This window comes from Fukomys damarensis, unplaced genomic scaffold (assembly GCF_012274545.1).
Source record: "Fukomys damarensis isolate Sample0158 unplaced genomic scaffold, DMR_v1.0_HiC HiC_scaffold_2, whole genome shotgun sequence".
Taxonomy (NCBI): Eukaryota; Metazoa; Chordata; class Mammalia; order Rodentia; family Bathyergidae; genus Fukomys; species Fukomys damarensis.
The window spans coordinates 46,531,957-46,557,592 of NW_022900914.1; the positions used below are offsets into that span (position 1 = coordinate 46,531,957).

The 25,636-nt window shown below is 40.7% G+C and overlaps 1 protein-coding gene across 3 annotated transcripts in view; it reads right to left on the reverse strand.

Moving 5' to 3' along the window:
• Positions 1 to 25,630, reverse strand: part of Add2 (adducin 2) — a 108,345-nt gene extending 82,715 nt beyond the window's left edge. For all 3 annotated transcript variants that reach the window (XM_010609649.1, XM_010609648.1, XM_033764649.1), the window contains exon 1: positions 25,474 to 25,630. The gene's annotated coding sequence lies outside the window, so the exon portion shown is untranslated. The remainder of the gene's footprint in view (positions 1 to 25,473) is intronic.
• Between the last annotated feature and the right edge of the window lie 6 nt (positions 25,631 to 25,636).

Genomic DNA, 25,636 nt, shown 5'->3' on the forward strand with positions numbered 1-25,636 from the left:
TCCTCCTCTCATTCTCCTCCCTCTCCTCCTTCTCCTCTCCTCTCTCTCCGCTCTGCCCTTTCCTCTTTCCCCTCTCCCCACACCTCTGTCTCCGCGCCCTCCAGCACCCAGAGCCTTCATTCACATTGAGCTACACATCCCAGACAGGATCTCCCTAAGTCACCAAGCTGCCCAAGCTGGGCTTGAACTTGTGATCCTCTTGCCTCACGCTCCCAGAGTACTAGGATTACAGGCATGCGCCAAAAAGGAAATGTTCTGAGAAATGTGTCATTAGGTGATTTTTGTCATTGTGCTAACATCATCAAGTGAGTATATTTAACCAAATCTAAATAATATAGCCTACTAGACACCTAGGCTATATTGTACATACCATTGTATATGGGGCTCATCATTAACTGAAGTGTTGTTGTGCTATAGCTGGAGAATTTGACCTCCAAGTTAAGGCCACAAACAGTTTCCTCAAAGTACTAGCATTTGAGCTGATATTGTAGGGAAGAATAAGAGTCAATAATAAAACAGGAAAGAAGAAGTATTACGTACTGGAGCATGAACATATTCAAAGGCTTGTGGCAGATTACAGCATAGCAAGCACAAGGAATCAAAAAAAAGACTACTGTGCCCACAGCAGAGGTGAAGAGCTGAGAGAGGCTAGTGGAGGTAACACAAGGCACCAAACCATGCTGGGTCATAGTCATCCATTTAGTGATTTATTCATTCACTCATTCATCAGACATTTCCTGACAGTCTCTTATGTTTCAGTATTAGGGGAGAGACATCAGTGAACGGGACAGGTAAGGAGTTTGCTTTCCCAGAGTGTACATCCTGCATAGATAATAAACATCAGACTACAAAAGTCAGAGTGATAAGAGCTACCAGGAGAATCAAAGGAGGGTGGCATATTCACCATTTAGCAATCACCATGGTAATCTCTGTTTCAAGCAGGCAAGCAGGCAAAAACCAGCAGCAAAACTGGAATTTTTTAGAAGAATTACACTGTCTCCAAGTGTCCTGCCCCAAGATACTGAAGAATTACAAGAGGTAAATATGGTAGTGCCTTTACATTAGAGAAGTCTGGCAGACATTTGAACACACAGTCAACACATGCCGGGATAGAAGGCACAGAGAAGAGAGCAGCGCCCCCTTCTGACACTCCTCCCCAGAACACACTCCGACTTTAATCATGAGAACCCATCAGACAGACCCAAACTGTGGAACATGTGGCAAAAGAACAGGCCAGGACCCTTAGAGAATGTCAGGGTTACTAAAGATAAAGGAAGACTGTGGAGCAGTTCCAGTCTAGAGAGACGTCTAGAGAGGATTGACCCTGAATTGAATCTTGGACCAGAAAAAAAAAAACTATTATGCTAGACAGAGTATTAGTGGAACTGGCAAAATTTGAATATAGTCTGTAGATTAAATAATGGGATTGTACCAGTGTTAAGTGCCTGGCTTACAGCTATCCGAAGTTGTATTTGGTTATGTTAGAAAATGTCTTTGCTTTTAGGAAACACACTGACGTCTTCAGGGATAAATGGGCAGCATTATGTCAGCATTTAAGTGGTTTGGAAAATACTGTGTGTTTGGATGCATATGTATGCAAGTATGTATATATAATAAATATAGACACAGTGAGGGAGGGAGGGAGAGAAAGAGAGAGAGAGCGACCTCTGAAGAGATAAAAGTTAGGCTGAGATATAACAGGCAAGAAGGAAGTAGCTAAGAAAAACCCCATGAAGAAAGCAGGGGTAAAAGACGATGCAAAGGCCCAAAAACGCTTGGTGAATTGAAGGCACAGAAAGAAACCTAACTGGGCTGAAGCAGCCGGGGCAAGGGGATACATGCTATGAAACTGGAGCAGAGGTTGAATTTGCCTTCTTTTTCTAAGAATAACAGGAAGCACTAATAGGCTTTAGCCGGGAAGATGGCAAGGTCCAATTTGTATATTGAAAGCTCACATTAGTTGCAGTATGAAAAATAGGACAGGGAGTGGGTACGAGTGGGCTGGAGGCCAGTTAGAAGCAACAGCAAATCATCAGCTGACAATGTTGGGGTTTGGACTCAGGGCATGAGGAGATGGAGACCAGTGAGTGGATTTGGGAGCTTCGGGAGACAAAAACTCAAACAGGACTTGGTAGTGCCCTGAATGTGCTCTCTAGTCCCCCCTCCCAGGCTTTGGATCAGTTGATGGAACTGAACGTTAGATTTCTCATTCTTGTTCTAGGGTTGTTTCTACTTGTTTCTTATTCCCACACTCCTTCCCGGGCAGACCCAGAGATGTCATATATTTATGCTGTGGGAGGAGGCCCTGAAGTGTGGGAATCGTCCTTAGAGGTAAAGGGGCTGATCTCGTGTGCAAAGAGGCACAGCCACATCTCTGAGGTGTGCACCGTGTTCCTAATATCCCAGCACAAAGCAGGAAAAGGCCGTGTGCTGAGGGTGGGGTGGGAGGGGCACATGACAGATCCTCATCCAAAGCCAGGCTGCAGCCTCAATACAGAGCCTCCCAGGAGAGCAGCTGTCTGCGTTCACTGGTAGATGGCCTGTCTCTTTCCTGAGAAAGCACAGCAGATGTTTTTTATATAATGTCCAATTACCCCAAGGAATGTCACCTTTTTTATGATTAATCAGTTGCACACACTCAGGGACATATGTGAGGTGAGTATCCAAGGACAACAAAAGACCCTGCAGAGAGGAGATAAATTGAATCCAAGCCAGTAGGCAATAGTTAGAGAAACAATTAACTGTATGTATTATACAAGTATCTCTTGTAGGTTGTAGCCTAAATTAGTTCTATTTTAATCTAAATTAATTGTGAAACAACCCTATGGATTATGCAAATAATAGGAAAGCTGTAAACAATAGATACCCCCTGTTCAGAATTCAAATAATAATGAGCTAGTGAGCCTGTACTTGTGATTATTAACATGCCTGATAAATAAAATTACTTTTGTGCTTAAAAGGATTCTTCCAAAATAGAATGTAACCAAGCAGGCATATCCCATGTTTTTGAAAGGGGAGCACAAACATCAACCCTTCTGTGAAGTTTTCTCTGATCTTTGGAGCAGAGTTAACAGGCCTCTCTTCTGAGCTGTTAGGGCTCTCATCAGTGGGAATTATTTATCATGGTAAATCTCTCAGACGGTTGTCTTTGTACCTAGCATGTCACTCTTTTTCATTCTGGAGTTTTAAAGGAGATGCAAATAGGAAAAGCAGCAGCAGCAGTTGGGCTTGCAGCTGCTTATTCTATGGAACAGTTCATGGGGCCAGCCGTGCACACTACACATTAGCCTTGTTAGTCCTTGCTGTCACCTTGATGAAGCAGGGACCACACCAGTGAGCAGGAGAGGGAAGGCAGCCTGTCCAGTCACTCCACTACTAATTGGGGACAATCAAGATTCTAACTCAGGCAGCCTGACTCTGCCACTTCCCAAGCCGGTAGGATGGGGCAACACTGACGTAAGAGGCAAAGTATGTGGAATCCAGGCTCTATCTGTTCATTTATTAGCTGTGCAGCCCTATTATAACTGTTGAGGCCCTCTGTCCTTAGATTTGCCTGCCTCACTGACGTTCTGGGTCTCATCCACGCTCACTGGTAGTACTGCAGCCAGCCCCTGCCTGGGCTTTCACCACTGACCCACAGCCTGGGGATGCCAGCTTAACATCTGATCCAAATAAATGTTCTGGACAAGTGTTTTTGGATTGATTTGCTTGGGCATGACTGCTCTCCTAATGTCTTTACTCACCTTACAGTTTTTGAAGACCAAGTGATGCACTGGGCTAAGAGCTTTGAGACAGCAAAAATTCAGCAAATGCTCCCTGCACTCCAGGAGCTTAGAGCTCAACAAGGATTCAATCAAAAAGCCAAACTTCCAGATTATACTGAAGCACTGTATGGTAAATGCTCTTCCCACCAGGCCATGCAATCACCTATCATGGCTATTACTTTCCATCATGCCATGCTCTCTTGTCACGCCAAGTGCTTTCCTATTACACCACAGCACAATCACTGACAAGAGAAATCCATCCTGTCTTCTGCTATGTGACCCTTTTCTTCTACGAGCTTTTTGTGTTCCAGGGACAATGTCTCTTTATGAGTCAGTGGCTTAGGAACCACATAATTTCAGACTGACCTTTCTTAAACATTACTCAGTGATAAGCACATTGCTTCCTTCCTGCTTAGTGTGATTACCATTTAAATTCAATTTGTTTGTAGAGCAGGTCAACTATCAAAATGATAGAAGGGCATTTGCTCCTTTCAGCTACTGCCTTTGGACAGGAAGCCTGTGTACCCTGTGCTTTCTCAAAAATGTATAATGGCATAAAATTTTAAAGGTTTTAAAAAACTTTTTACATGGAATTGCTGGTAGGAGAAGTAGGTGTTAAGTCATTCCTGATTTCTTACCTCCATCTAGAAAAAAAGGAAAGAGCTTATTGTATTCACAGCAGTGTACGGAGAATGTGTACAGTAGAGTACGGAGAATGTGTACAACTGTGAAAAGGGTCCAGCTTCCATGGCGCTTCCCCCAGGGACACAAAACCTTCACTGTGGAGAACATTTCTGTTCTCAAGTGCACTGACGTGACTGGCTTATTTCGTGGTTCTTTCTCTCCTTCTCTCCCTAAGTTTCCAGAGGTAAGATTAGAAATGTCACCTATTCAAACACAAACCAAAAGGAAGCCTGTTTTGGAATCTGGTCTATGTCTCTGTCATTATTATTTATTTGTCAAGGCAAGCTAAACTATGGTGCAGTTCTAACTAGTCTCCTTCTTCCTGGTCTTGGTTTCCCTGACTACATAAACTTAAAATAAACAAACAAACAAGCGTAATGAAAGCTTTGTGCCTCCTACCATCATAGCCACCTCATTTTGGTTCCATTTGGACCTAAAATGGAGCACTTCCTGTCTGGTAATGGAAGCGTACACTTTGGCTCCCTTGGTGATTAGAATGTAAGACCACAGAAGTGATTACTGGAGGCCACTGTCACTGGCAAGGTCTCCTGAGCTCCTCTGCAGCATCCACTGTCTGAGCAGGTGGAGGCCTTTGTCTCTCACTGCTTTAAATGTTAGCCAGAAGAAACAGTGCTGCTTCTGTAATGCATTCGGAGTATATTACTTTTAACATGACAGGAATATGCTAAAGAGATTTGGGGGAACTGAAGTCCCAAATTCCATTAAAGCACATTAAAGAAAATGAAATTAGCCTAGGCACGCAAGCACACATCAAGCCATTACATAATTTAAAGAGCTCTTAGTGCAGCACAGACCCATACAAGTTTGGGCACTCTTAATGGCTTGAGCTGTACAGAGCTAAATTGCTTGACAGGATTAAACCTGGAGGTGGATGCTAAAAACCTAGAATTCATTAAGAAGTACTTTCTTGTGAAGGACAGTCAGGACAAACGTTTAACATGGGGCATTTCCTGGTCACTAAGGCCTGAGGAAGTTGTGTGTGCACCAGCTGCCTAGGCAATATTCATTTTCCCTTCTTCCTCCCTAACAGAACTTCAGTTTTACCCAGGGAATAATATGCCTACTAAAAAATTGCATTTCCCAGCCTTACCTGAGGCTAGAAGTGACCATTTGATAAATCCTAGTTCAATAAGGTTCAAGCAGAAATCTGCTGGGAATTTCCACAAAGTCTTAATTTTGATGGAAACACTATCCTTTCTCCTTCATCATGTCCTCCTCTTCTCTGTCTGGAAGGTAATTAGGAGGCTGGGAATGGAGTGGCTGGTTTATCAACTTTCAAAAGAAGGAAGACCACCTGCTGAGCATAGCCCAGCAGAGGTAGGGAACCAGGTATGTTGGGTCAGTATGAGCTACTGTGCCAGCCTCTTACTGCCAACCTCTGACTTTCTAGGTGAGGGAAAAAAAACCTCTACTTGGCCCTGTACTGGGTTTCCCATTCATGAAGCTGGAGGCAATCCTTAAGCAATATAGTGTATCAGTAGACAAAATATCCTGTCCAGTAAATTTTAAAATTGGTAGGATAAACTCAGATCTTTGTTACATGACCTTTCTGTGCCTTTTATATCCTATCTACCAGCTCAGAAAGGAGAGGAAAATACAGTATCTTCTAAGTTCTGTTGACCGTGAAAGCCTTTATTTCCTGTTACATCTTTTAGTGTTATGGTTGAGATCCAAAATGTCCCCCAACGGCTCGCTGTGTTGAAGGATTGGTTGCCAGCCAAGAGGCTTTTGGGAAGTGACTGGACAATTAGGGCTCTAATTTCATCAAGTGGGCTAAGCCATTCATGAGTGTATTTACTGAATGGGCTTAATAGGAAGTGGGGCCTAATAAGACACCAGGGCTGTGGCTTTGAAGGGTATATTTTTCCCCAGCCTCTTCCTCTCTGGTTCTTTCCTTCATTGTCTGCTTCCTGGCTGCCATGACATGAGCAGCTTTCCTCTGCCATGCCCTTCTGCCATGATTTTCTTTCTTGCCACAGGCCTAAACAATGGAATTGGTCAGGCCAGGAATTTATCTCAGTGATTCCACGCCAGCCTTACAGGCACAAGATCCTGAGTTCAATCCCCAGTACCAAAAAAAAAAAAAACAAAAAAAACAAAGCCACAAACAATGGAACTGGTCAACATGGACTGAAACCACGAGCCAAAATAAGCCTTTCCTTCTCAAAGTTCTTATTCTCAAGTACTTTGTCACAGAGATAGAACGGCAACACACTTGGAAATAGTATCCCATGTACTTTGGGAAGCAGTGTCCAGGTTCTCTTCAGTTACTCTCTCTCTCTCTCTCTCCCTCCCTCCCTCCCTCCAAGAAAAAAAGGCATGTCTTTCCAGGACATACAAACATAAATTCTTACCAAGGGTTGAAACATAAAACCATTGTAATTGTAGCTTTGTATACTAGGTTGAATAGTATCTCCCTAAAATTTGTGTTCATACAAACCTCTTTATTTAGAAATAGGGTCATTATAGACATAATCAAGCTAAAATGAGGTTACAGTAGGTTAGGGTGTGTTCAACATCAAAAAGGCAGTATCCTTACAAAAAGAGGGAGATTTGGACATACAAAGCCACAGAGGAGACTATCTGACAGGGGCGGCAGAGATTGGAGGGATGCAGCTGTTAGCCAAGGAATGACAGGGATTACGGGCCAACACCCCAAGACATAAAAAGGAAAAGATCCTCTATTAAAGCCTTCAGAGAGAGTGTGGCCTTGCCAAAATCTTGATTTCAGACTTCTAGCCTTTAAACTGGGTGAGAACAAATTTCTGTTGTTTTATACCATCCAGTTTGTGGTGCTTTGTTAAGGTATTATGTTAAACTAATATACTTTGTGACATTGCAACAAAGTCTAAAATTTTTATTGTAATTTTTCCTGTGTCCAAGAGGAAAATTAATGGTTGTCATTGAGGCCAGCTATCTAGAGACCTTGCTAACCCCCACCCAGCTCCTTCACTACATTTTAGAGTCTTTTAAGGAATGTGTATTCCTCCTGTCACTTTTCCTTGAGATCAAATAGCATCTTGGAAACTCTGATGTTAAAAAAGGCAAAGTTGATGCTTAAATAGAAAGGCCCTAAAGAATTGCTTTTTGGGAACCCAGACTTGTCATTAATTATCTGCCTCACCTTGGGTCAGTGCCTTCTCTTTCTTGGCTGCATTTGTCTGGTCACTGCAACTAAGGGTTGAACAGCCACATCTCTGTGGTCCCTTTGCTTTGAAACTCTGAAACTCCAGTGGGAACGTGCGACATGATTCACATTACTCAGAAACATAAAGACAGGCAGGGCCAGTTAGAATGAAAAATCAGAGCAGCCAACCCAGCTAATGCTTAGGGCTCCTTTTAGCTTTTCTAAATTTGTTTATACAGATGTTCCTGAGTTATGATGAGGTTGGCTTCTCACGGATTCATCATACATTTAAAATATAAGTTGAAAATGCATTGCCTTCTGAATATCATAGCTTAGCCTTGTCTATCTTAAACATGCTCAGAAATTTCCACCAGCCTACAGTTGTGCAAAATCATTTAACACAAAGTCTATTTTATAATAAAGTGTCCATGTAGCCACTGGATACAGTACACTGAACAGCATGGGTGCTCACTGTTGTGATCACATGGCTGAGGAGCTGCAGCTCCCTGCTGCCTCCCAGCATCCCACGAGAATACTGGGCCATCTATTCCTACACTGGGAAAAGAGCAAAATCTAAAGTGCAGTTTCTACCAAATGAATATTTCTTTCACACCATCATAAAGCAAAAATAAATGAATAAATAAATAAATAAATAAATAATCCAAAGTCAAGCCCTTCTAATTCAAGGACATCCCTGGTAAGAGTCTTACTTCCTAGAGTGAGTGCTGCATTTGCAGTTATGTTCACCTTGGCATATTGAAAGTCTGGGAGCACCGGGGATCTACTTGGTAGTGCCACTGCCTGCCTCGCAAGCACAAGGTCCTGAGTTTGATATCTGGTACTGAACAAAACAAAGTCTGAGAGGACTGATTCTTTTAGAAAGGGCTGGAATAGAAATTACTAGGTAAAAAAATGAATGTCTCTCTTTTCCACTCTTAAATTTATACCTCAAAAAACTAGGTAAATTATTTACCTTACAGAATATATTGCTATTTTATAAGTTTACTAAAGATTTTCTTTAAAATACAGAGCATAACAAGGCAGGTAATTAACCTGCTTTTTTTCCCATCTAAATAACATGAATTCCCTGACACTGTCCTTTGGCTTAGAAACTGATTTCCACTCACATGGTCATATAGATTGCTTTTTTGAACACCACCATTTCTCATCATCCTTTGCAAGTGTGCTGACAAGCACACAGCACAATATTTTCAACAATGAGAACAATGAAAACTTAAGGAAGGAACATATGTTGGAGCTTCAATGTTATTTTCTCAATACAACCTGCAGACTATAGAAAATCAATGATATAGTGAGAAGTAAAATAGTTCCTGCTTTCACAAGACAGCAAAAACCACTATGTCTTAGTATGGTGCATCACAATATTATAATTATCAAAAATAAGTGGTTTTAGTGTCTTAAATGCATATGACCTCTGCCAAAGTGGTTTGGTAACAGCAAAGAAACTATAGACTCTTTAACACTCAAGCCCTTTGGACATTTGGCTATGAACATTTGTATGTAATTTATACCTAGCAAGGACATAAAACCTTGAAATAAGATGCTATCTCCTTAATTCTCCATGTATATCAATAGCATTATTGACTACCATATTTATAACAAAGGGGAAAAATAGGCCACAAAAATGAATTGTGTTTTTTAAGGTCATAAACTGAAGATCTATGTAGGTTTACCTAGTTATAACATATAAGTTTAGTGATTTACTCAGTCCCTAAAGATGTATTGCCTGGATCCACTTTTCCTCATCCAGAAAAATGAGATGAATAATATCACCTACTCTATAAAATGGTTATGATTATGACTTTCAATACCTATAAATGTAAATATGCATAATTAATGCAGCCTGACATGCATGAAGTAATAAATGAATATTATTATTTTATTATGGAGCCAAGTGGAAAGATTTGAGATATGTTTTGGAGGATCGAGCCAACTACAATTTGCTAATGCACTGGATGAGAAAGTGAAGTTAAGAGAGAAACCAAGGACATTTTTGGCTTGAACAATTGGGGAGGTGATGTAAGGAAAATGCAGAGAGAAACAGGCTTACAGAAAGAAGTCAAAAGGATAATGTTAGGTGTGGTCTGAGATGCCTGTATGACACCCCTGTAGAAATGTCAAGGAAGCAGTTGATATACACACCTGCAGCGTCACTATTACACACCATACAAAGTAAGATCTGCAGATCAACGGTATGAGCATCACCAGCGAGCTAGCTGAACATGCGGACTCTCAGGCCTTGCCCCAGATCTGTAGAACTGGAATCGACATTGTAAGAGGCTCCCTAGGTGATGGGTATGCACATTAAAATCTAAGAAGCACTGAGCTCAAGTTTTGAGAGATAGAGACTTTGGACTCAACAATATATAAATGGATCCTAAAGCCAAGGCCTGGATAAACTCTGCTATGGGAAGCATCAGGAAGGGATAAATAGAAGGGAGAAAAGGGACAGCCAGTGAGGCAAAGGGAAATCCAGGAGATCCAAGTGCTCCAGATGGCCAAATATCAGGGTGTTTCAAGAAGTGGTCAACTGTGTTGATTGCTGCAAAATGGGCTGAGTAAGATAAGAGCAGAGAATTAGCTGGGTGTGGTGGCAAATGTTTGTAATCTCAGCCCTCTGAGAGGGTGAGACCAGAGGATCACAAATTCAAACCCATCCCCGACAACCTAGTGACTTAGTGAGACTATGTCAAAATAAAATATTAAAAAAGGGCTAGGGTTACCTTAATGTGAAGACCCTGAGTTCAATGCCCAGTTCTGGGAAAAAAGTGGATATTCATGAGATTTCCCAATATGGATGTCATCATCAATGCCTTTGACAAGGCCAACCTTAGTGGCTTAGAGAGGACAGAAGCCCAGTTTACAGAGAGGGTGGAGGTGAGGACACAGAAAGAGAAACAGCAAAGCCAGCTCCTTCAAGGAGTTTTGCTGAGAAGTTAGAAAAATAGGGCAGTGATTAGAGAAGCATAGGTGGGAGATGCCGGAGCTACCTGATGGCGGATGGAAACGTTGCAAATGAGAGACAGCAAGAAGAGGGTAAGTGTGTTGCTGATGCAGAAAAAGAAAGGCAGTTGCTAGAGTGGTATTTTTGAGAAGTGGCCTAAAGCCCAGAAGGAACAACAACCTTTGATAGGAGCAGGCTCATTCGTCCTGGAGCAGGTGGGGGGATTTGTCGTGGGGTGGGGTGGGGTGGTTCCCAGTTCATTGTTTCTGTTTCTCATGGAAATCAGAGGCACAGCAAGATGAGTAGGGTGGGAAGGGAAAGAGACTTAGAGAAAGGAGGAGTGAATTAGTCATTCTGGAAAGTGGGAGAGTAAATGCATTGGAATTGTCAGGTAGCCACAGAGTGGCTTTTTTGAGATGTTTAACCACACATTTCTTTTAAAACCCATACTCTAACATAGTATGCTTCATTCCTCCAAAATGTCCTTTACTAATGCACAGAGTATGAATCATAAGAAAGTGCAGCTTTCTCATCAATTCTTATTATTCCTGTAAGCATTTTATTACGTTATAGGTCACCATTAGCAGAGCAAGTCTAGACAGAGTCCTCACAGAGCAAGACGCTGATACCAAAGGACAAGAGCCTTCTGTCCCCTCCACGAAAGTCATGGCTGAGAAGTGATAAAGAAATTAAAGACAGGAAAACACAAGATTCCTCAAGGGATGGAGCCTTTCCTTCTGCACTTACAGTTCAGAAGAACTTCTAGGAGATTCTCATGAGACAAATACTTTGGTAAACAACATCAGATACTGTTAATTGCTTTTAATTGAGTTTTGAACAAATCTGAAGTCAGTGATACCTCCTTGGTTTCTTTCTGTCCTGTTTGGAAACCAATCAAAGTGAACAATCACACAAGTCTTTGCAGCACTCCCTAATCCAGCCATATAAAGCCCTTTTCTGTGATGCTCTCACACAAAGCCTGCTGTCATCCTACATCCTCTTCTCCCACTCCTCACACAAAAGGCCTTCTTGAGTACAGTGTGGGCACCCTACAGGCACCTCTAACTAGTTGCTCTCCTTCCAAAAATCCCACTGCTTTGAAGGTTCATATCTTTCAGTTGACATCCCATCACCCCTCCTTCTGACTCTTCTCTACCCTCCTCAACACTTACTCCTCTCATTTTCTGATCATGTCAGCTCCTGGCTGCTCATCTTCTGTTCTCTATCCTTACTTATTCCTGAAGACCTCTACATGAACACAGTGATTCATCCAACAGCAGCCTCCCATGACCTTTGATGCCAGCCCTCTCTATCCGCCCAGCCTCAGCCACCTCCTCCCATGATCATACCTTATAAATCTCTCCTTCATCTGAAAAAGCTCCATCACCAACATCAGAATATCATTATCCTGCTCTTTCATTGACCATCCCTGTCCAGCCTGCCTACTCTAATATCCTCCTTCTGCCAATTATCCAACATCTCTAAGACCCCTTAGTTACTTTTTTATTAACCTACAATTTCATTCTTCCCATCCTTCCTTATCCAACTTAAATAGCCCAGGTTCAAAACTATTCCCTTGCAAAGCACCTCTAACTCATTTTCTGCTCCTCTCTGCATCCACTGTTCTCACCCCTCAGTGCCCCAATCTTAGATAACCCTACGTGACTGTACCTGAGCGTTTGACCCTTGCACACAACTTCACAGGATGAACTCACTTCAGAAAACCCTCCATTCCTTTCAAATGAGTTCTTACCATTGCCAGGCAATCCACTCTTCCCTGATAGACTTCAAGAGGGTGATTTTATATGAGTAATCCCTCCTCAAATCCCTATACCCTCCTCACCCCTCGCTCAGCCAATGAAACCACCTCAAATAGCATCACAAAAATGCCTACAATTAACCAGCACTATTCATCCTCAACTAAATCCCACTAGTCCACCTGAGTCAGCTCAATGTCACCCCATCCCATGGTACTTCCTGGTCACTCTGGCTAAAGCAGCTGCCTTCTACCACTCTCCCACATACTCCCTGAATTTCTCCCCTGTGTGACAGGTACTAATGCTTGGCACTATTTATTCATTTATCTGCATGTCTAGCTTCTGTCTCTCCCTGCTGGTGTGTGAATTCCTGGTTCTCCATGGTACTCCCAGTACCTTGAATAACCACTGCACATAAAGGAGGGTTCAATAAACACTTGTGGATTGACAGGCTGATAGGCAGAGGCGAGGCACACAACTTACCTACCACAGTGATCAGTCATTTTTTTATTGCTAGTAAACCTCAAGCAACTGCAAATGTATGGTTTCTTGATTCTTCCCTTCCTCTCTCTGAAAAAAAATTAACAGTGGGGCTGCTACTTACCTGAGTCAAATTTATCTATTTTCAAAAATAGTGAACTAAAGATAAAGAAATCAGAACTTGGAATTCTAAAACACAATGATGAATCAAACTACAGCTTGTATTCCTTCCCTGCCTAAGGGAGCAGCCAGCCCCTCATAAAACAAACCACAAAATCCTCCAGAGAAGAACTCTGAAAGCAGCCTGTGCAGTAAGAAGCACAGATACTCCAGCTCCCGACTTCATCCCCAGAACATTGCTTTCCTCTCAGGCATCCTCCCTTAAGCCTCATTATACATCTGCTCCCACTCTTATAAAGAACCACCCTTTTCCTGTTTGCCTGAGAATGGAAGCACTTTGTTGATATTTTTAAAAGCAAGGAAAAACCGAGGTGAGATACTAAAGCAGTTAAGCACAGGAAAAGATTCTCACTATCCTTGATCATTGGGAAAATGCAAATTGAAATCATTCAGACACTAATGTGATGGCTAAAATTTTAAACAACAATAACAAAACTGACGATAACAAGTAAAGAGTAACCAGAACTCTTATGTATTGTTGGTAAGAACACAAAATGACACAGTTATTTTGAAGACAGTTTGGTAGTTGCTTATAAAGCACACACTTATCATGCTACACAGCAATCCTATTCCTAGATACTTAGCCAAGAGAAGTAAGACCTTACATTCACACAAAAACCTGTATGCCAATGTGTACAATGTCTTTATTCATAATCACCTAAAGTTGGAAACAACACAAATGTCTTTAATGGGTAAATAGCTCAACAAATTGTGGCACATCTATCTAAAGGGATATTACTCAGCAACCAAAAAAGAATGAATTGATAATATTTGTAACAGCATGGATGAACCTCAAAACAGTTATACAAGGTGACAGAAACCTAACATAAAAGGCTATGACCTCATTTCTACTACATTCTGCAAAAGAGAAAAATTACTGTACAGGCTAAACCAAAATCACATGGTTGATTCCCAGAGCCTGCAAGTGGGATTCACTACAAAAGAGTATGAGGAAATTTTTTTTACCTTGATTGAGTGGTGGGTACATGACTGTATTAAGTTTGTCAAAATTCATAGAGCTATACATACATGTAAGGAAGATAAATTTTACTGTATATACATTATAGCTTAATAAGCTTGATCTTTTTTTTTTAAATCCACGGGCTTAGTAAATTAAAAAGTAACTTTCTGTATAATACTGGAGTGAGCACAGTAATAAATAATACCAGCAACACAGCATCAGAACAAATCATCTTTAATGAATCAGTGCCTGATTCTACAGTAGCTGCACTCTAGCCCTAAAAGAAACTATAATGAAGTACGTAGTCTGCAGCCAGGTTTATTTCAAGGTGCCATCTTGCTGCCTGCCATCTGGGAGCTGGGCAGTCATCCATCTCCGTCCCACCTTGAATAGGGCACAGAAGACTATATTCCAAATCCGCAGCCACCTGGGCCCTCTCATTGGCAGAATCAAAGTAACTGGCATCCTGGAAGGTGGGCCTCACCCTGGCGCCATTGTCCAAGTGCCTCCCCACATCACTTTCCAGGTATAGCAGCAAAAAGCAACACTACACCCCACGTGACTGTATTATGGATTTACAAAATGGGAATGGAAACTTTTATCAAAATCAAGCTTATTTGAAAAAGAATATCTTCGGGCAGGGGATTTGGCTCAGTGGTTCCGCTGCCTGCCTTGCAAGCACAAGGGCCAGAGTTGGATCCCTGGTAGCAAAAAAAAAAATTTTAATAAAAAATAAAATAAATAAAAATAATATCTTAGTAGGTGAAAAGTCATGGAGGATGTGATGTAGGGGAGGCACAAAGACAGGTACAGATGGGCAGGTGGACCTGCTCTGCAAACAGAAGGTCCCGTTCCTCACTTCTCAGAAGACTTGCTCTTACTGACATGCCTAGGATCCCAATTTGTGGCAAAAGGAATCAGGCTCCTTTGTAAGACCCGGAGCTACACATGTGCTTTATAACATTGTCAGCTTGATTAAGCATTGTGTGCTGAGTGTCCCAGGTACCAGATGTATGGATTTTTGTCTCATTATTATAAATCAACTTCATACATTTATCCTTTGATGATATTCTCTGGCTGTTTTCATTTTGTGTTTGAAGTTCATTTATGTTTTACATTATGGTACAACATGGCAGGCTCCAATTTAAATAAAACTGCAAGCAGTACAAAACAGCAGATATATTTTAATCCTGGAAAAACTGAAAATAGAAAAAAATTAAAGAACATACTATAATGAACCCCACATAGCACCTAGTATTTCAGAGTACATTGCAATGTGTCTAAGGAAATCCAGGTAATGCCTCCTGTTCTAATGCAATCATGAATAACATCTCAATTCACCCTGAACAGTGTGCCAGTTTAGATGATGGATTACTGCCTCAACCATTTTTGGTTCAGGCTCTATCGTAACTCTAAATCCACTCGTTCTCCATATAAAAAAATTATTTTCAGACAAATCCTAGACATTATACCATTTTAACCATAAATATAATAAACATTTTCTACCACATAGAAAACACTACTTTGGCAAAATATGTACTAATAAGAAATACATTCTGCCGGGTATGGGGGCACATGCCTGTAATCCCAGCACTCGGGAGGCTGAGGCAGGAGGATCGTTGTGAGTTCGAGACCAGCCTGGGCTACATAGTGAGTTCCGGGTCAATCTCAACTACATAGTGAGACCCTTTCTCAAAAAATCAAAAAGAAAAAAAAAATACATTAAAATATATAGTGGACATTTTCAGAGGAGATTATAATTTTCTCAGATCCTTAACTTTGATATGCCCTCAGTTTGGAACTAAATATAACAAATAAAGGCTTTAAAACTGACAATAGTTTTATACCCTGTAGCTTAAACAGTTAAAACTATAAAACAGTATTCTAAAAACTCTTTTTCCATCTTATTGATCACTACTAAAGCTGAAAAACGAGTTAATCCCTAATCCCAGCACTCGGGAGGCTGAGGCAGGAGGATCGTTGTGAGTTCGAGACCAGCCTGGGCTACATAGTGAGTTCCGGGTCAATCTCAACTACATAGTGAGACCCTTTCTCAAAAAATCAAAAAGAAAAAAAAAATACATTAAAATATATAGTGGACATTTTCAGAGGAGATTATAATTTTCTCAGATCCTTAACTTTGATATGCCCTCAGTTTGGAACTAAATATAACAAATAAAGGCTTTAAAACTGACAATAGTTTTATACCCTGTAGCTTAAACAGTTAAAACTATAAAACAGTATTCTAAAAACTCTTTTTCCATCTTATTGATCACTACTAAAGCTGAAAAACGAGGCAATATTCTCCAAGGAGATGGAAACATGGAGACAAATGGATTTTCTTATTGTAACTCTAGATTTAACTCCAGAACAAAGTCTTTGGCACCAACCAATCCTTCTCCTCCTGGTGAAGGAAGCCAACAGCACCTCCCTTGGGAGGATCCACACTGTTAACCCGCTTTCTGTTACTTTCTTACTTTCTGGGTCTAAATCAAGTAGTGGTCTGACACATTGTGTTCCACAGCACTTGGACTATAAAGTCACTCAGGTTCCTAGAGGTGTTTAACTTTCCTTAATCCTCATGTTTCTCCAAATCCCTTTTAGACTACAATCCAAACTCTTCTTTTTCAATTTAACACTTGTACTTTTCTGACATCTCTGATGAGAAATAACTGTTAGAATTGCATGCAAACTAAAAGCTGAGTGGGGTGGAAGAATGCTTCAGTGTTTCTGAATTATTCTAGGGAGAAATATTGGAAATAACGGATAGCTATTTGAGGGCATATTCATAACAAAGAAAAGCAAACTTTTTGAATTTAAAGTGAGGCCATGTCAATAATTTATGTTACTACCATATGTGACTTTTCTAAAAATTAATGCCCCTGGCTCTTAATTCAAGATATTAAACCTATTCCATCTAGCCTATTTTTCTCTCTCCTTGGACTCCATACACTGATTATTAGGTAATAAAAATATAGACTCACATAGTGACAAAATAAAAGTGGGTCATAACCAGACGAAAGACTTCAACAAATGTCTAGAAGACTAAAAGCAGACGAAGGGCTAGTGACTAACATCTGAGAAAGAAGTCTTGGCCTAGATTCCAGAGACCACAGCCGAAGAGGTGATGGATCTGTATGGCAGAGCCCTAAAGATGTCCCAAACTCTGAGACGGCAGGAACAATAGAGAACAGAAAGGAACAAAGGCCAGATAGAAGAGCACAAACTGCAAGTTTTTATGCAAAGCAGTATGCGCTGCCCACCCACTGCTGTGCCACCATATAAAGCCATCCACAGTGAAGCACTCAGCTGTGGGTTACCGTATCTCAAAATAGCACGCAGATCCTGCTGTTTCTGAATTTCTCTGCTTCAGTCACAGGAAGGTCCTTTTAGAGGGAGAGAATAGAACCAGAGGAGCTGTGATGGTGTTGGTGCCTCCAGATGAAAGTCCTTTTAAGTGTTTTTAGGAGGCCCCAGACAAAAGAATCTATTTGAACTTCACACTGGAAACATTCTCTACTCTTTGGCCCAAAGGTGAGACACTGGATCCTCTAAGAAGAACACGAAATCCTAGTGTGCGACTTACTGCACAGTGAGCAGGATCAACTCCATCAGATGACCAACATTTCAAGAGTTTTCAGCTTTTACAGTTACCGTATGGACAAATTATAGCTATGGCTGTGGAACAGAAGGGATATTTTATCCACATGGACAAGGCAAAAGTAAAAGGAGAACTAGAGGGAAGAAGGGGGAAAGCAAAGGGAGGTGGTGGTAACAGCTTTCTCTTACCGAGTAGGACTGCAGGTGGTATAAACAACAGCTTATGAAATGATAAATCTGGGTTTTTCTTCTAGTTTTTATATTTTTATTTTTTATTAGTGCCTGTTAATCTTACAACATATCGGGTTTCAATGTGGCATTTTTGTATACTCCTATAACATATTTTGGTCACATCCATTCCCCATTGCCCTCCCTTATACCCTTCCTCTTGTCAGATAATTGTCTTCCTTCATCTTCTCTAGATTCCACATATGAGAGAAAATACGCAATTCTTGGACACTTGTCTTTCTGAGTCTGGCTTATTTAGCACACTGCGATGATCCATTTTCCTGCAAATGACATATATTTCCATTCCATTTTAGTAGTTGAATAATGGCATGTGCGCACGCATGTGTATGTGTGTGTGTCTGTGTGTTTGTGATGAGAGATGGAGACATGGTATAATAAGCTGCATCCTTGACTGTCATGGCAGGAAGTCACCAGACATGATCAAAGTTGATAAATTCTGAAACAGTATGTGCTTACTATTTTGAAAAAGAAATAACTATAGCAAAAACTGTTTGCTTAGCATAAGGGATTTGGGTGGGGCAGGGAGTGTTGCTTTAAACTAGAACCCCTTCAGTCCTATTTAAAGTGTGAACTGTGCATTCTCTTAAAAACTAAAAATTTGAGGACAGTAAAAGAAAGAAAAATAATGATCTATTTTATGAAATAAGAGAAAGAAAGTATCCCACAGTATGGTAGAAGGAAGCATGGAATGGTTAAGCTGCATAACTATGGTAACAGATGTAGCTAATTTAGGACACAAACGAGGGTGTTGAGACAGCTAAGAGAAATGCAGTATTAAGAGAGAAAGAATAAATTCTAAATAAAGGATGCTGAGATAATCAGCATGGATGCTGTGGCATCTGACACAGTAAAGAGGGAAGAACTAAATCCGCCCTCACTATTCCTGTGAATCTGCCCTCACCATGCCTATGTCTTTTTACTGTAGTTTTAAAAGTAAAAGCCAGATCCTTGTGGGGGCTCCACGCCAAGTAAAGAAAGCAAACATGATGAATTTCATACTGCATAAAATAACACAGGTGGAAAAACCTTGTCCGCTGTTAAATGAAATTCTGTTCTCATAAAATCCCCATGCATTTCCAGGTTTAATAACTTAATTTGTTCTTCAAGTAAAAACAATTTATTAGTGACATTCAAATGCACTTATTTGGTTTTCCTTTCAGTAAAATAATTCACAATTGAGCAAAAGTATTTAACTACCCTTTCAAAAATCCCCAGAAGAATACCAAAGGGACATAAAAATAGGAACAAATCTGCAACACTTCTGGTTACCAGGAAGCTGCCATCCACATGGCAGAAACTGTGGGGAAATTATATCTTTGTAACATGGTTTCTCCCATCCAAGAACATGACATTCTATTTCTGGAGTAAATACCAGTGGCAATATGTTTTCTGTGCAAATTGTCCATTTCATCAAGAGCTTCACAACAATAGGATTCAACAATGCAGACATTAATTAAGAAAGTGTCCCTACTACCAACAAAGCTTTCCATTATAATCCACCTGACACAAGCCTCAGATCAAAGAAAGAAAAGAAAAGGACACAAAGGAAGAGAAACAAGCACAAAATGCTTCCAAAAATTCCCAACTCCCCCAAGGCTGAACCATGTGGCACTGAAGGGGAGAAAATACTATGCAATAAAGTCAAACTATTTGAAAGGATGACAGAGGCGATAACAAAACAGATCAATATGGCACTTGGTGAGCTCAAAGGGGTTAGAGCTAAATAGATAATGGACCTAACACACAAAACAATCAATGGTCTACAGAAGACACTGAGCTAAACAAAATGATACAAAACATGAATGATCAACATAGAAAAAAGAATTGAAGTCCATAAAAAGGAACAAAACAAAAATTCAGGAAATTAAAAATTCTATCAAAAGTGTGGGCAGCAGAGATGACCAATATGAGGACAGAAAATCAGAACTAGAAGATAGAGTTGTTGGAGGTGATAAATTAATCAGAGATACCTTAAAAACAACAAGAGGACTTAAAAAATGGATCCAAGTGCTGCTAGATGACATAGAGAAGACTAATCTAAGACTAATTGAAATTAGTGAGCAATCAGAAGACAGCACAAATGGCATAAAAAACCTGGCTACTGAAATAATAGCAGAAAACTATACAAATATGAGGAAAGAATTTAACATACAGATGTGTGAGGCTTACAGAACTCCAAATAGTCACATCTAGAAAAGAACTTCTTCATAACACCTCGTGGCCAAAACCTCACAAGTTCCACAGAACAGAATCTTAAAAGCTGTTAGAGGAAAGTAATGATTCACTTGTAAAGGTAAACCCCTTAGAATTACAGCAGACTTCTCAACTTTAACGTGAGGGGACAGGAAAGCATGGAGTGAAGTGTTTCAGGCCCTAGGAGAAAACAACTTCCAACCCAAACTGACAGATCCTGCAAAACTACCTTTCCAAATTGATGGAGAAATAAGATATTTCCATGCAAAAAGAGTTTCCTAAAAACTTGAGGAAAATATCTGGATATCCTAGAACGAGACAATGAAGCTAACAATTACAAAGGGGTTGAAAGAACGCACACACCAGGTAAGATGAGGAATTAAGTAGCAGGAAAAGAAAGGAAGTCAGTCACAGGAAAATAACATAATAACAGGAGTAAGTCAATACCTATCATAACAATTCTCAATTCCCCAATCAAAAGACACAGATTGACAGAATAGATCAAGAAACAAAGCCCAATGGTATGCTGTACACAAAAAACACATTCAACCCGAAAAAGAAATTCATAGACTAAAAATCAAAGGATGGAAAAAATATTCCATGCAATGGAAACCTGAAAACAAGCAGGAGACACTATCTTATTTTCAAAGTGGACTTCAAGCCAAAACTGATTAGAGGAGACAAAGTCACTACATACTGGTTAAGGGAAAAATTCAATGGGATGTGATAATAATTGTTAATATGTATGCACCAAACAATAGTGCACCCAATGTCGTAAAACAAATGCTACTGGAAATAAAAGATCAGATCAATATAAACACAATTATAGGAGGGGAACTCAATATACCACTGTTACAAATAAATCAACTAGACAAAAAAAATCAGCAAAGAAGCATCAGAGTTGAACAAAACCTTTGAATAAATGGACTTCAAATATATCTACAGGGTGTTCCACCTAACAACAGAATATACACTCTTCTCAACAGCACATGGAAATTTCTCCAAAACACACCACGCACTAGTGAATAAAACATACTTAAGTAAATCCAAAAGAATCTAAATTATACCATACATATTAACAAATCACAGCACAATGATCAAAAACTGGACAAGTGAAATGAATAGACACTTTTCAGAACTCCAAATGGCAAATAAATATGTGAAAAAATTAATTATCTCTGGTCGTTAGAGAAGTACATATTAAAGCCACACTAAGATTATTTCCTACCCCAGAAAGAATGACTATCATGAAGAACAAATGCTGGTAAGGCTACAAGGAAAAGGAACCCTTCATGATTATTGATGGGAATGTAAACTAATACAACCACTGTGGAAATCACTGCCAAAGTCCCGCAAAAAAATAAAACTGGAAATTCCATTTTACCCATATATTCTCCTTCTGGGTATCTTCCCCAAAGAGTTAAAGTCATGTTTCAGGGATATTTGCATTCCCATGATTATAGCAACACAATTCATAATAATCTTGGAAGTGGCCTATATGTCCATCAACAGATGAATGGAAAAAGAAAATGTGATATTTATAGTCAATAGAGTACTACTTTGCCATGAAAAAGGATAAACAAGTCATTTGTAGAGAAATGAATGTACCTTGAGACCATAATGTTAAGTGAAATAAATCACTTATAAGTTTAAATATCACATTATTTCTCTTAAATAAGAAACCCAAATATAAATAAAGAACAAAATAAAGGATAGATTATAAGAAGTAGTGAGAGATCTTTCTCCTTTGGTAAGGGGATTAAGAAATGACATAAGAGGGAGGGGGAAGGAGAAGGGGTTGAAAAAAGAATTAAGATGTGTCATGGGCCAGGGATCTAGCTCAGTGGTTCCACTGCCTGCCTCACAAGTGCAAGGACCCGAGTTCTATCCCCGGTACCAAAGTCATTATATATTAACTGAAATGTGTATATTGAACACATGAATATATATTGAAACATGTACTAATAAAAACTAAAATAAAATAATAAGAAATGGAGGGGGAAAATCATTCTGGCGTACCTACATAAGTGAGCCATCATTTTAAGCTAATAAAAATAGTCATTGCTAACATTTATGAAATCTTACTATATGCTCCAGGTCTTAGATGTGCAATGACTAATTAATCCTCATGAAACCAGTACTATATGTTTATATTCTTATTAACATAAAAGGAAACTGAACGACAGAGAGGCACATTTGAGGAACGTGCCCAAATTCCCACAGCTGCTAAGTAGAAAAGCAGGGTTTGAAATCAGGCAATCTGGCTCCACTTAACCATTACAGCAAATTGCCCATCTCATTACCTTAGATATAAGGTAGTTACTGGGGAGTAACTTGACCTGCAATGAATGGAAACCTAATCCAATTATTGTTAAAACCAACTGCAGCATTTTCTGTGCATTTTTACCACAACATCTGCTGCTAACAAACTGCTGAAACTTGGTCCACAGGAAGGTAGAGCTGGTGTGAGAGCTTCTTTCCCTGCCAGTACAGCAGCGGTCACCAGGAGCTTTCCTTTGGAGTGGGCTAGCCCGTGCCCTTTCCAGAATCACACTCCACTCAAACTTCCCTCTTGTTTCCACACTCTGGCTCCAGTGGGAAGACACAGAGGCAAACCCAGATTCAACATTTGATTGGGACTTGCCAGTCAAAATGATCCAGAACATATTTTAATTACCAATCATTTCCTATTGCCCTTGGATTAAAGCCACTAATTTTAGAGAATGCACAGGCCCCTCATGATACACACACACTTGGAACACCGAGGGTGTGAAAGGCCTGTGATGTGACACTATGAGCTCATGCTGAGGGACCCCACAAAAAACAAGCACCCCATGTCTTACAAGGAAATGACTGAAGACATTGTCCCAAACACTATAGTGTATTTGGAAAAAGTTCCTCTCTGATCTTAGAATCAAGAATTGATGTGTTTTCCTTAAGAAGTTTTTATTTTGTGTTTTTGTATTTTGAACATATGCACAGCTCTTATCAAAATTTGTAATTATAGATTTGTTTGACAGATTTCTTGAATGTCCATTTCTTACATTTATCTTCATTTATCTTTAAGCACTGTGAGGACAGAAAACATGTCTAACTGTGTCATACCTTTGTTCTCAGTGCTTCTTACAGAACCCAGCATGTAATAATTCTCACTGAATGTTTGTTGAATGAACAAGTGAGTGATTGAGTTAATGAATAAATAAAACATATGAGCCATGGGCTGGTCAATTGTCTTTCTGCATATCTGCTAGAAGGTTTAGAACTGGATTTGTTTTCTGACCTAACCAGGGCCTCTACCCTGAGGTTCCTTTTTTCTTTCCCTTCTACTTCTAAATTAGGCTGCCTTGTTATATTTTATGAATCCTGGCAAATGTCTTTAAATCCCTTGTGGAACAAGGTAGGAGATAGATAAATATATTTTCCAGTCTTTTTTATATATATTTAAAATCTTAACACTAAACCCTCTGCCAACAAACACATTTGATCATCTGTAAACCTTAATAGTAAAGTGTGCTAACTCCAGCACTATACTAATATTTAAAGCAAATTCCAAGCCAACCCCAAGAACCACAGGTGGTATTGTCATTTGAAACACCACTGTATATTGGGTGTATTCATGTGAGACAGACACATTTCTAGTAGGGGGAGATGGAATCTGGTGGACAAAAAGAACACAGAATGTGCTAGAACACATCTGTCATCTCAGCCATTTGGGAGGCCGAAGGAAGAGGATAACAAGTTCAAGGCCAGCCTACGAAACTTAGCACAATATTCTATCTCAAAATAAAATTTAAAAGGAGATGAGGGTATAGCTTGATGGTAGAACACTTATCTAGCATGCATGAGGCCCTGGGTTCAAGTCCCAATACCTTCAAATAAGAAAGAACATACCGAATTCTACAAACTTTGTCGTGGATATGGGATCAAAGGCTAACCGATTTTGGTGGGTTTTCACAATGCATTGATCTCACAGACACAGTGAAAGGTTTGCTCTTACTTGTACCTTGCAGTGGGTGGTGAAGGAGCTAGACAAGATCCTGATTTGTAGGCTTTGAGAAAAGTCACATCACTTTACAGGATGACTTTTTTTCCCTATAAAGTGATGGGATTGCCTACAAATATAGAACATTAGAAAAGAAAATTATCAAATAGTTTAACCCCTTTTAAAAATCTGACATGTGTTATTCATATGCTAGTGGGAGGTGTTAACTTGCAAGTCTGAAATTTCATAGCTGTCTTCTCTAGTCATACTCATCTAAAGCACTTTTGCTTCAAATACTGACCACCTATTTTTTTCCTTAAAACAGAAACATAACTTTCAAATGCCACAAAAGCTAACACCCTTTACTGGTGCAAGTTAGTTATCTCAGAAATCCCAATTACCCCCACAAACTCTGCGTGAAAGAAACTGAGCTAGCCCTGTGCAATCCCCAAGCTTCTGCCAGGATGCCAACCAACCCTTTTCCGGGGCTTAGTCAGAAATATCCCCATTAGAAACTCAGATTTGATTTGCATTATTTATAAGGCTCATTTGAGTCAGTTGAATCTCAGATGACAAACTGCCAGAGGAGGGAAATGTGGGCGTAAAGAAACTGAAGGATAATAATTGTGTGTCGTGGACAAATGACAATTTTTAAAAAATAATTTGATAGGATGTGGGCTGGGGCTTGCTTCTTATAAATGTATTTATCTATATTTGGCAGGGAATGGAGATTGTGGATGAGAAAAAGAAGGAGGGGAGAGGCAAGACAATAGGCCAGACCAGAGCTCCTGATCAGCATCCTATAGCAGTCTGCCCCTCCCTCTCTTCCTCCCCCGACACCAGGTAGGCTGTGGTTGCGATTTCTAAACTAGCAGATCCCGACTCCCGCCTCCTGGACCCAGGGGGACTTCCTTTCAGGCAACACAGAAGTGAGAGGAGGGAAAATGGAAGCTAAAGATGAACACATTGGCAACGCCTCCTCGGGGAGAGTGCCCCCCCCAAGTGATGGGATTGCATACAAATCCAGACCCACAGAGCCCGCTCATTTGTCATTTGCTGACACGCCTCACCTGCTCAGCCAGCCCCTGTGGGGGAGCACCAGGCCCCGGGGGCCTCCCAGGAGGGCGGTGGTCGAAAACGGGAATGGGAGGGAGGAAGGAAACAAGAAGGGAGGGAGGGGAAGGGACGGGCAACCCCACCTGGCTAGGCCAACCCAGACCGAAGAAAGCCCCACCGGTCCTGCGTTACGAGCCTCCGGAGAGCCCCCATCCGCATACGGGGACCGCGCTTGCAGCCCTGGTTTCCAAATGTTACATCATCCCAGAAACCTTCAGGCGTGTAACACACAGGGCTGCATCGCGGATAAACAGCGCGCACAGACAGCCGCTCTCCTCCAGGACCAGCCGGCTCCCTCCCGCTCGGCGGCAGGACGCTTGGGGTCTGGAATGTCACTGAAAGCACCTCGATCCAGGAGAGCCCACCATGCCCTTCCCAAGAAGGCCTTGCTTACCTCCTGCCAGGCAGCCCGTCCATCTCCGGTGTGCCACTTCGGGTTGGGTTGGGTTTTTCTGTGGGGCTTGGGGATGCGCCTCATAAATCCACCCCGCTACTCTGCAGCGCGGCGTGTTCCACGCATTCTACCGCCCTCCCTCGGCAGAGCCGCCGGGGATCCC